Consider the following 12,998-nt stretch of genomic DNA (forward strand, 5'->3'; position numbering starts at 1 on the left):
CTTCATCTCGCATGTCTTATGGTAGTTCAGTTTTTAGATGAATGGCTTTTAATTTATTTGTTTATTACCGTATTTTATTTGATATGAGTTGGAAGTACTGTCCTTTCACTAAAGTTGGCTATTTTCCTTTTTTATCCCTTCCTTCTCTCAATTTCCTTCATCCCAACTAACTAGTTACGGGATTGATCCCTTGACCGATTAGTGGAAAAGGGTTTTAACCACCTTCCTTATTGACTAATCCAAACTAGAGGTTGCCTCTTTTTTCTTTTAGTTGTATGTTTATGATTTAGTCATCTTGCTAATTATTTATTAATAAAATCTGTATGTTGGAATTTTGTGTGTTTGCTTTCTTTTTTTATTTGAATTTTATTGATTTTAAGTTTTTCTTTTTGTAAAAACTTAAATCATGTCTTATGTCAATTATGAGTTTTTGTGCTCTAATAAGATTTTTTTATTAATTTTTTATTAATGAGTTTTTTATTATGAGTTTTATATTAGTTATAAGATTTTTTGTGCTCTAATATGTCTTACATCAATTTGATTTTTGATTATGGCATCTGACGCTTGAGATGCTTAGTTCCATGATTAATGATCATCATGATTTTTTTTTAGATATTTTTTTATTTTGGGGCATTAGGAAGGCATTTCTATTTCATTGGTCTACCTCAAGTTATGATACTTAATATGTTGGCTCTTAAGATAGACTAGACTATTTAGGGTGGATCATAAAGCATTATATTGATATCTTTTCTTTGAATACTTTGTATTGTTAATTGTTAATTTTGCTAAGAATGATTTTTACTTTGACGGAGGTGTTATAAGTGTTGTATGTCTTAGTTTTACGTACTAAGAAAGAAAAGAAAGCAATGACTGTGTTATCAGTTCAGGAGACTATCATTTCTTTTGATATTTGCAATATGTTCATTAAGAAGCTTGATATAGTAAAGCAAATGTGTTAATTTTAGAACGAAACCTACCACCACATTAACGAGACATCAGCATGTATTTAATTAGTTTACATTGTTTGGGTATATGCATTCTATGTTTATATGGTACTCTTTTGTCTTAGTCTATCAAACAAAGATTGTACATGTGAAAGAATTTAGAAATTTATATTTTTGTAATTTGAATCCTTTATTGATAGTTCTTGATTGAAAACCTTAAATAAATGATTTGAGCAATACTAGGAGAAAAACAGCATGAATCATCAACTGGGTCTCTGCTTCATTATTAGATCCACAAAAAAATCACCGATTTTGACTAGTTTGGACCTTGTTAAGAGTGTAAATTAGAATTAGATAAAAATAGACACTCAATTTTATCAATTTCTTATTCCATAATTACTAAACATAAATTAAAAATAGTAAAAGCAAATCTTTATACATATTGGATTTCTTCTTATAAAAAGTTGTCCTTTCCTCAATATTACATTTTATTATTGGTTGAAAATTACTTTCGTAGTTGAGAGAAAATTTGGAGAAGGTATACAAATCTTGTAACTAATTAATATATTCTTTGAAGTTATAGTGATAAATTGTAGTTTACTATTATCCAAATATTACATTTAACAAATCCTCACAACTAACGTAACTTTCTTTTAATATGCAACTATTCCTACTATGATTCAACTTGCAATAGGGGCAAGAAGGAACATTTGATAGTTTAGAAAATTAGGTTTGCCTTTTCATCGTACTTATTGCTGAGATATTCAAAAAATCTATTTTTGCGTCCTTTTATGACTAGCTTATGAAAGCATTAAACTTAGTTCAGGTTCTTACTCAAATTTAGTGGCAATACCTTTCTTTATCGATCAACCTAAAATGTGTTGTATTTTTCCCTTTCTTTTCTTCTTATACATGGGTTTTACCTTTAAACCTAGAAAAGATTATCAAATTCCTTCTTCAATTCTAACCTTGTTTTTCTCGCTCTTCTTTGCCTTTTGAGTCTTCCTGAACTCTGGGAAAACAAATGATAGCATTCCAGATTTGAACTGTTCAATAATAGGTTTTAACTCTTTCTTAATGAACTCATAATCCGACTCTTGGTCAGCAAGGTATTCTTTACAAAGTACAAAGTCAATGAATTGTTGTGGTAATCCCATTAATTCTTGATATGTATGCCTCAACTCAAAATTTGGGTAATATTTGAAACCCATCTCATGCCTTCCTTCCTATCAGACTCAACTAGAAATTTGTCATAGACTAAATTTACCCTTTTTCTCATTTGCCAGCTCAATGCCTTTATAGATGGCATCAACCTTAACTTTGTGGGAGTCAAATCTTTCCCAAGGTTTGATAATTTTACTCACCATTATACCGACAACATATCGCCTTTTTCATTCCATATTACAATCACATATGATATCTTGCGTGAACATTAGTCAAAATTAGCATCCACTGAAAATTGAGGAAAAAAATTTGTTGTGGGTGATTTTCTTTGTTTTATCTATAAAAAAAACATGCATAAGCATCGAAATCTATTTATTTTTAAAAGAGAGAACATATACAAATGACGTGCATTGAACGTGCATCCAAGAAGTTTTGAAACTCGATTCGACTCTTAAAAAGCAATAATAAAGAAGATACTCTTAAAAAGCTTCAGGAAAGTAAAACAAGAGCTCATCAATTGGGCCTTGATTCCATACAGGAAGTATGAAATGTGGATTCTTCTTCAACCAGGAGTTAGGAATCTACAGAAAAAAAACCATATTAAAATACAGCCTGCTAATATTTTGCTAATTTTTAGAGGAAAAGAATTTAAACTTACATCAAAATAAGGATCTCTTTGCAAGTCTATTTGCATCTGTTCAGAACATTAAAAATGTATTGTGAAAATGCAATCATCAGAACATAAATAAAGCAGATACATAATGGGTAGAGATGAGTCACCTTATGCATCTCTTCTTCCAAGTTATATTCCTGGTATGGAATAGAGAAAAGAAAATCACCTCTACGAGCCATACTATCTTTCAGAAAAGATGTTTCCAGAAAAATGACGCTCTGGGTAAGATGCAATGCTGGGGCTGAGAGGAAGGAAATTACTTAAACCCTAAACCCTAAGACTCGATCAACAATATCTTGGATTCTATTGCAACATTCTATTTCATATTTATTGTTTGGTTTTGAGTACCTACCAATTAAATGTGAATATAAAACTTGTGGCCAATTCGACAAAATAAAATATTGCGCATTTATAAACTATTGTATTTGTAGTACTTCATCATATTTTAATTTTTTTAATATAAACAGTAAAAGATATTTATAGATGCCATATAGCACTAGATCTTGACAACACTAATTAATCATAAGTTAATCAACGCAAACCAAATTTCAATTTAGACATTAACTTTATTTACATTTTCATAATATTTTACAATAGAGATAAATATTTCGTATATGTTCAACAAATAGACAATTAAATGTGAATATAAAACTTGTGAATATAAATATTTTTTGGTAGGTTTTGAGTACCTACCAATTAAATGTGAATATAAAACTTGTGGCCAATTCGACAAAATAAAGTATTGCGCATTTATAAACTATTGTATTTATAGCACTTCATCATATTTTATTTTTTTTAATATAAACAGTAAAAGATATTTATAGATGCCATATAGCACTAGATCTTGACAACACTGATTAATCATAAGTTAATCAACGCAAACCAAATTTCAATTTAGACATTAACTTTATTTACATTTTCATAATATTTTACAATAGAGATAAATATTTCATATATGTTCAACAAATAGACAAAAGAAATTGAATAATAGTTAGCTATTAGAAAAAACAAAAGAGATATCTATTGTAAAGAATAAAGAAGATAGGCAAAAGAATCAATAATCAAAACAACATTTTATGATAAGATCCAAAAATTAGATGAAAACATTTTTTTTATATAAATGAACAACTAGCCAACAAATTGCTTTCATGTAGATTATAATAAATACTAAGTACTTCAAAAAATATGCCAACAAAGTGAAATAAAAATAGTTACTACTCGTATCTCTTAGAAAAGAGCAATTCAAAAATTTGATCAATTTAAAATTTAAACATAGGATATTTTAAAATTTGTAGATAATAATTTTGAAATCATTTGAAGTGATTATTGAAAAGAATAGTAGATTTGACCAAAACGTGGTGAAATGGACAAAAAGTGGTGGAAGAAGGGTTGATAAGAAAAGAAAAATTACGACAATTGTAAATAGACGATCTATGCGGCAATGAAGTTGGCACGAGATGAAGAGGGATGCTGTGACAAAGAAAATATTTATTTCATAGTTTAACCATGTATACATTATTCACCTATTATATATACGAAGATATAGAAATAGTACTCATAATTTAATTATTTTGCACTTTTCTACAATTTTTGTACATAGTTTTAATCATTAGGTAATTTTAGACCATTAGATGGATTGATAAATATTGCAAATAACACAATTTGTCAACAATTCTTTTAAAACCATTTTAATATTGAATAAAGTATTGTACTCATTGAAAACATTTAGTTATTTTAAAAATCTATAATACATTTTGAAAATGCTAATATCGTTACAAAAAATTTCGCACTATTTTTTGGTATCATACTCTCAAGTTAAGTTTACTATTAGATTGTGAAATAAGTGTCTCAAACCCTTAGACTATACTAACTTGAATCATTTAAATTTTGAAATATTATTATCACTAAAAGATAAAAATTAAGGGAATGACTCCTTAAAGGACCATAAATTTTTTTTATTATTGCAACTCTATTATTGACTAATACATGTCATTAATTGAAAATTTTATAATGCTATATATATCTATTATATGAGTTTTTAATAGCAATAATACTTGTGATAATTTTGAGTTTATATGTCTTTTAAAATACCGCTAATTAAACTTTTCCTCACACTTTCCAATGCCACTACAATTTCATAAAATTAAAAAAATATAACTAAATAATGATTAATTTTTCAATTTTATGCACCGATACTTTGATCAAAAAGTATCAAATTACAAACATCTAATGAACATTAAATAAGAACTACATAATCAACAAACAAATTTCTAAAATTATAATCTGACATTAAAGTCATTTTCACTTCATTAAAATTCAATTTCTTTATAGTAGACATGTGTTAGATAGGAATGCTACCAATAAAGAGCAAAATTTTGATGGATTAACTTTTTATACACTCACAATATAGTGAATTTTTTACACTAACGGCTATGGATGTGTGCCAAATATACATGATTTGAATTTCAAATTTAAATTCATGTTATGTGGCATGATCTAAATCTACTAGTGTGAAAAAAATTATACACTAAACTTACCCAATCTTGACTGGTTGGCCCAAATGCTAGCATCAACATGAAAAGTAACAAAAGTATTAACATTAAAATTCATTCATTCAAATAGGAAACAAAAATTTTGCATTGTATATTTTGTTTCTAGCAAAGCAGTATAATTTCTCTTAAACGATGGGATGTACATTTACAAAAATTTGAATCTTAAAATATCTAACATAAATCAATTACTACAACTAATCAATGCAGTTTCATTCTCTACTTATATTTAAAAACTTAAAAATTATGTAAAGAATCATAATGTACTGTCAGTATTCCCAATAGGATACCTAATGAAGTATATGTAACATAGTTTGGAAGTAACAGATAAAGTCAAAGAAAATTTTACTCTTTTTACATATAGTCAAAAGAGGCTTCAGCCTCTTCAACTTTTATCATTCTGCCTCTTCAACTTTTATCATCCCTCCCGTGCTATATATCATATGACTGAAGTTTTGTCTCATGAAACATGCTTATTTAGTGCAGTCGTCTACTGGTTTGCACCACTTAATTGTATACTTCTCTTGCTTCAATAGAGGACCACGTGGACAGGCAACACATTAGATCCATCGGTTTATTCTTCAGACATCATGAAATTCAGGCTTTTAAAACTGATGTCTTTCAAACAAATCCAGCGGTTATTACTTTAAACGCTCATTTAACAATGTCAATCTATCAAATCATTAAGTGCTCCTTTCTAACAACTACCCCCAAGATCATTTGGCAATAGTTTCATCCTACATGCCTTTTTATCATCAATTTGTTAAGGGTTAATCACATTTTATCCCCTTAAAAGATACCCCATTTCTCAATTTACCCCCTAACCTTTAATTTTGCTCACTTAACCCCCTTTAGGACAAAATTGCCCTTGCATTATTTTGACTTTTCATTTACCTTGTTTTCCTTTCTTTTATTTCTTTTTCTCTTTCTTCTTTATTTAATTCTTCCTCTTTCCCACAAAAATCTTTACCTTAATGATTGAAATTAAAAAAGAGGAATTGCAGAGATCTATCTTCTCCTTAAAAAATTAAAAAAAATATTCAAATCACTTTCCTAAAATATAATTTTTTTAGCCTTTCAATTCTTTTAATTTTGGGTTTTCCTCTTTCCTTTATAGTTTCTTATTTTATTCTCAAGAAAATGTCTTAAGATGAAATTGTGACCTGATTAATAATCATCAATTGAAATTTGTGACACGTGGCATCATACAAAAAATCAAAATTAGTTTTTGATGTCTTTTAAACCTTCACCCAGAAATATGCAATTATAAACTCAAAACAAAAATTTTCGTTGAAATGGAATTTCTATTGGGAAGGATGAAAGAGAGAAGAAAGAGAAAAAGAAATAAAAGAAAGGAAAACAATTTCATCTTATGATATTTTCTTGAAAATAAAATGAGAAACTAGAAAGGAAAGAGGAAAACCCAAAATTAAAAGAATTGAAAGGCTAAAAAAATTGTATTTTAGGAAAGTGATTTGAATATTTTTTTAATCATTTAAGAAGAAAATAGATCTTTGCAATTCCTCTTTTTTAATTTCAATCATTAAGGTGAATTTTTTTGTGGGAAAGAGGAAGAATTAAATAAAGAAGAAAGAGAAAAAGAAACAAAAGAAAGGAAAACAAGGTAAATAAAAAGTCAAAGTAATACAAGGGCAATTTTGTCCTAAAGGGGGTTAAGTGAGCAAAATTAAAGGTTAAGGGGTAAACTGAGAAATGGGGTATTCTTTAAGGGGATAAAATGTGATTAACCCATTTGTTAATGTCAAATCTTTTTCCCTTCCTTCTGGTTGTACAGCAGTACCCATCATATTGGGGTTTCCTCCAATTACTCCTAGATGATGAATTTTTTTCCTATTTGTTTGTTACCTTCTCAACATTCATCCTTAGTCAGGTTATAAGAGCAATTTGATATGGAGGTAATGGTGAAACTTATAGCAGGTTTTCAGGACTAGTTATTTTACTACTTATATGCCTGCTATTTGATTTGATTAGTGATGGCTGGTCTAGTTGAAGTATACGTTTATGTAGCAGAGGCAACTGTTACTAATTGCTCTTTTCCTCTTTTTATTATATTATTGAAGTTCTCATTTGTTCATTAGTGGACATAATAAGTTTGGTTTTGAATAGTAGTTCATGCATTAAATTATTACATCTCCATCTTATAATTATATAAAGTATCATAATTAATTTAATTATCAATTGCATTTATACTTTTTTAGCCATTATCTTTTTACTTTATTTGACCAACAACTTCTTACTTGTTTTCTATATAAGATTTCTTATTTTTATTTTTTGCTTAAATATAATTATGTGTGAAAATGATGGTATAAACTCTTCCATTCAAACTATGCATTCAAATAACAAAGTAGATCATTTTTAGGATGATAACACAATATAAATATAGATTAATTATTCAAATTATTCAAGTTAAAGTTTATTATAAGAACCAATTTATGAAAATATCATATTTCGTATTAATTGATCATCCAAGATTGAAATAAGGGTCAGGTATTTGAGAAATTAATTATTTCACTTTGCCTTTGACTTCACAACTACTTTGTCTTTAACAAACTCTTGGCTTATAGTTTTCCTTTTAGTTACGGTATCGTCATACTTTCTACACAATTTCTTATTTACACTTGAAATTGTAGCTTTGTAGTAGATATTTGTCTATTTGTTTCAAAACTAAAATAAGGAATTGGAGAAAAAAAATGAAGAACACATCTATGGAAAAGAAATAACCGAAAATATGTTTATGGTTTAACTTTCACTTACCAATGTAAAAACCAACTCTAACATAGTCATATATGGTTTGAATATGAATTTAACCCTTTTTTCGATCAAATTCATTGTTATTAAAATGAAAACTAATAACCTTGCACTCTCGAATGAAATTGGTTCATAGGGTTAAAGAAAAATGAAAAAATCCTTAGCTAGTATGGGTTAGTATCAACTTTTCACATAATGCCTGGGAAAAGGGAACAAATTAAAAGGCACAAGAAATTTTTGGTCAATTGTCACATCAAAATAGAGCATACCCATAGATAAATGCCTCCAAGAAGAAAGCCAAACTCTGGTCCGCATTGAAGCAAGCGACAAGTAGCTACACGAAGGCAAAACGTGCTTGGGATCAACAACTAAATCGACTCTAGAAGTTCTAAAAGTGCCTCTAGAGAAAGAGAGATGGTCTACTAGCAGGTGATATGGATTCTAACAAGCAAAACATCCAATGCATTCATGCAAATTTGGATAACTATCAAGTCACCATAGCTGGACACCGGAACCAGTTGAGGTATCTCCTGCAAAGGTACAACCAAAGCTTTTGTCACTCTAAAGACAATCCTAGATGTGGCGACCGCCTATTATATAGTAATGCTTGACTGCACTAAGACATTGTTTGCTAGAGTTCCTGGTGGTGTCCCAAATAGCACCATTGGAATCTTAAAACCTTAATTTCATCATTTTTTCAAATGCCGACAAAATCCTTAGGTTCTCTATCAAATCTATTCCTTGCAAAATTGGTGAATTGTAGTAGCTCTAGCTCTACAAGAGAAATATGAAACCCAAAATTTTGGAAATTAGGATAGTAGAGGTAGCAACAGTTACTAACAACCACTTGGAGCTGGCAACCAACCTCTAATTGCCTGGAGAAGGCAATCAACCTCCTCTAGATTCGGAGTTGGACATGAGTGACTTTGACAATGACAAAGATGCAATTAGGGGTCAAGAATCTATAGCCTCACTCTGATATCAACATGGAAGGGGAAGAACAAGTTGTCGGCCAAGATAGGATTGATATGCTATTATATGCTACGAATCAAGAAGTAGATTTGTCAAATGATCAAAATTAGGCAGACATATTTGTTAGGAAATGTAGTAGCTAACTGTAGTAGTGTTAACAGTATGCCACTATAAGAATTGGTTATTACTCTGAATTGGCTTAATGGGCTGCATTCTTCTATTCGTATTTTGTGTTGCTTCTTTGATGCATATTGGTAATTGCTACAAATTTAATGTATAGTAGAAGTGTTTTTTTTTCTTTGTAATGCTTTTTGGTTAGCACGTCAATTCTTGTATAGAGTGGACTTGGGACCAAAAAAATTGAAGGGCACAATAAATATGTCTTTGGAGTCATCAAGGTTTTTCTTCCCTCTTTAACAATATAATTTTTAATTTTAGCTATCAAAATTTAAACTCCATTTAGTCATTATCAATATATGAGATATCTCTCAAATTGAATCACTTCAAGTTTGAATTTTGTGTATGCTATATTCCTTTCTCTAATCAATTGAAATAATTTTTAATTGGAGTTACTATAATAAGCATCCAAAGTACAATTCTCTAAAGTGAATCTAGAGAACTTAATTCTCTTCAAATCTAATTGTATTACCAAAAATTTTATAGATATGATAGAACGCCATTCATTTGGCTAAGGAGTACTTAAAGCGATAATACAATATGTAGAATGTCTTCTTTTTTTTGGTAAGAAAAAGGAAATATATTAATTAATTAGTTAATGTCATTAACAACCATTCGAGGAAACCTAACTCTTCTAATATTATCAGTATATAATTTCCTAGCAAAAGATGGGGAATTCAATTACATAACAAACTCCTCTTGTTGTTGTCCTCCCTGTTTTGCTACCACGTCCACACGATGATTTGTTTCACGGAAAATATGTTTAAATTTGACTTCTGTGCTGTGAGCTTCACAGAGAATATGGTCTATCTAATCTCTCTTGAACTATAGTCCTATCTCTATTTCTAGCTTTCTCCCACCAAGTATATTTAGGGCCAAAGGGACCCAAATCAATCAGATTATAGTTATCAATAAAGTTTCTAAAAGACCTAATACGCTGACTGTTCATAGGTTTTTCATCGCACTTCTCCCCATTATCTAAGACTTCATTGAAGTCTCCAACAAATAGCCATGGTAAGGAACACTCAGAAGCAACAAATTTAAGTGGCTCCTAAAGTAACAATCTAGTATTAAAATCAGGAGAGGCATACATAGCAGATGGCATCTAAGGGGGATTTTATGGGTTTACCCGAACCATGGTTTGAATGGATTGGTTTGTCTTCTGAATTTCCTTTAATTTGCCTACTTGAGACTTCCATAAAATCCAAATTACACCCCAAAATCCTTGCACATCTACCATGTCAGATTCTCCAAAGTTTAAGCTATTACACATAGATTTAGCATTAGCTCTAGCAATTTTTGTTTCATTAATAATGAGGATGCCTAATTTATGAATATTGATATATTCTAGGAGACATTGTCAAAAATTTGGGCTAGTGACCTCTCTAACATTCCAAGCTAGGGTTTTCATTAAAGATGTGCTAGGTTTGGATATGAATGTCACTGACAGAATGTTGAAGAACCTCGGTGTCATCATCAAAGCACTGAGAGGTTCTCAGACTTTCCTCTGTCTTGGATAACAGATTAGACCATATTGGTTGTAGCTCTCGGTCTTGTCTAGCTCATACTTGATATGGATTTTAGCCATTATGATTTCTTCCTTTGGATGACTGATTATGAGCCTATTTAGTGATCCTGGAATCTTTTTTGTTAAGAGCGAGACCGACAGAAACCTTTCCAAGGTGTCTCTCCTTGGGAGGATTGTTATGTTTGGTCTTTGCTCTAGCTGAACGTTTTCATGGTAGTTGTAGATTCCTTAGGATGATCAGGTCTAAAATCTAAGGGCAAACAAATCAGACTGCATTTGGTGGAATAGAGCCTTGCTGTGGAATTCCATTGCTCTATGAATGTGACCATGTTGTCCATTTCCTTGCTTTCCTCCATCTGATTGTTTTGGGAATTGATTGTCAATGAGGGAGGAATTTGGTGATTAGAATCCATGGAGAAGTTTTCTCTATCGTCTATTGGTTGCTTGCACTATGGTTCATACTTATACTTCTCTAAGATTGTTGCAAGTTGTTCTGCTAGGTGGTTGTTCTCCTGGACTGAATGGGTGAAGTAATTGGTGGTTGGCTTACTAGAGGATAGATAAGAGGAATTTGTGCCATTTCTCAACTTTTTCTTAGTCGAATGAAGTAAAAATTCATTTTATTTGCAACAAGAGGCTACAAGATTCACTATTGGATTGATATATGTTTTACCCATGGTGCTCAGCTGCTCATGTGATCCTACTATTCTAGATAACTAGAGTTTTTTCTTGAGCTAAAAGATTAGCATCAATCATCATTTCAACTTAGTTTTTTGGATTCTCCATATGATTTGTTGTTGTGCATTCTTTTCCACCTTTTGGATTTGCATTTAATTTATCTTTCTATTCGCAAGAAGAAATTCCTCTGCTCTAGTTTGACAAGATAATAGAGATACCACTTTTTGGTATAAAACCTCTGATAAGATTTCTTTGTCTCATCTCTTTGGACTCTGATCACCACTTGGAATCTGATCTCAGATGATGACACCCTTGTGCTTATTTGTTAAAATATTGACTTCGTTATTCGGTTTCTACTGCCATATTGCTAAATTTTTTTCAAAATTGTCAGTTAGTGAGTTATTAAGGGCATCAAGGTCAATATACGGAGTGGTATCCTTACTACTTTATCTACTGAAACCTGATTTTTCTATCTAGTTTTTCGGTATGTAGAGGCTACCATCCAAGGTCCAAAGTTCTCGATAGTGTTATCTACGGATGTAATCGAGTCAAATCAAGTGCGAATATCACTACACTCGAGCTCGACTAGACAGTAAAGAGGTATTGTTTGAGCTCGAGCGAACAACAGAAACGGAGTTCGAATTTGAACTCGAAGAATGGTTCAAAAACTCGAGATCGACTCGATTATACTTGATTTCTTGCGAGTATGATCAAACTCGAGTACTTGACTCGATTAAAAAAGTAATTCTGGTAATTTATACAACTCTCAAACCTAAAAGAATAAAATTGTAATATCTAAATATATAAATTTTAAGTAATTAATTTGTGTTCAATAAGGCTCGATGAGCCACCAAATTTGAAAAAAAAAATACTTGAACTCAGCTTGAATAATTATTGAACTACTCATACTTGTACTTTATTTCCCCATCTATAATCTGTAATTTTTGGGTAGGAATCTCCCTCCTAGTAACATCGAACTTAGAAGAAGTAGAGTCATCTTCAACCTCAACTTGTGTTGGTGGGACAATTCTGGTCCCTATGACCAACCAAGCCACAATTGAAGTAGAAAGTAACATCTTCATATTCCTTAATGTTTCAAGAAAACATAGAAAAAGAAATCATTGAAAATTGATTAAAGAATTGAGAGAAAACTAAGATCAAATAGGGTTGGTTCAGTAGCATTCACAACTCTTTTTCTAAAAAAAAATTCTTTCCCCTTCTTTTTTCTTCACTTGTTCTCTCTCTTTCCACTTGCACCGCTGGTTCTACCGAAATCTTCTTGAAAAAGCCTTAGAATCCCTTTAACTCATGTGTATTATGACCTTTAGATCAAGAAAAGGAACCCTAAAAGCAAAGGCAGTGATTAAAGCTTTGAAAATGAGATGATGTTTTCATCTTCATCTTTTGATGGAATTTAGTATTGGTTAAGGATAAAGGTGTTGAACTTTCCTTATACTATAAATGACAATTGGAGAAAAAGAAAAAATATTTTTTGAATTCAAATGATCATTAGAAATCCAATACTATTGTATCAGTGAAGAATA

Source organism: Coffea arabica, chromosome 2e (genome assembly GCF_036785885.1).
Source record: "Coffea arabica cultivar ET-39 chromosome 2e, Coffea Arabica ET-39 HiFi, whole genome shotgun sequence".
NCBI classification, from domain to species: Eukaryota; Viridiplantae; Streptophyta; class Magnoliopsida; order Gentianales; family Rubiaceae; genus Coffea; species Coffea arabica.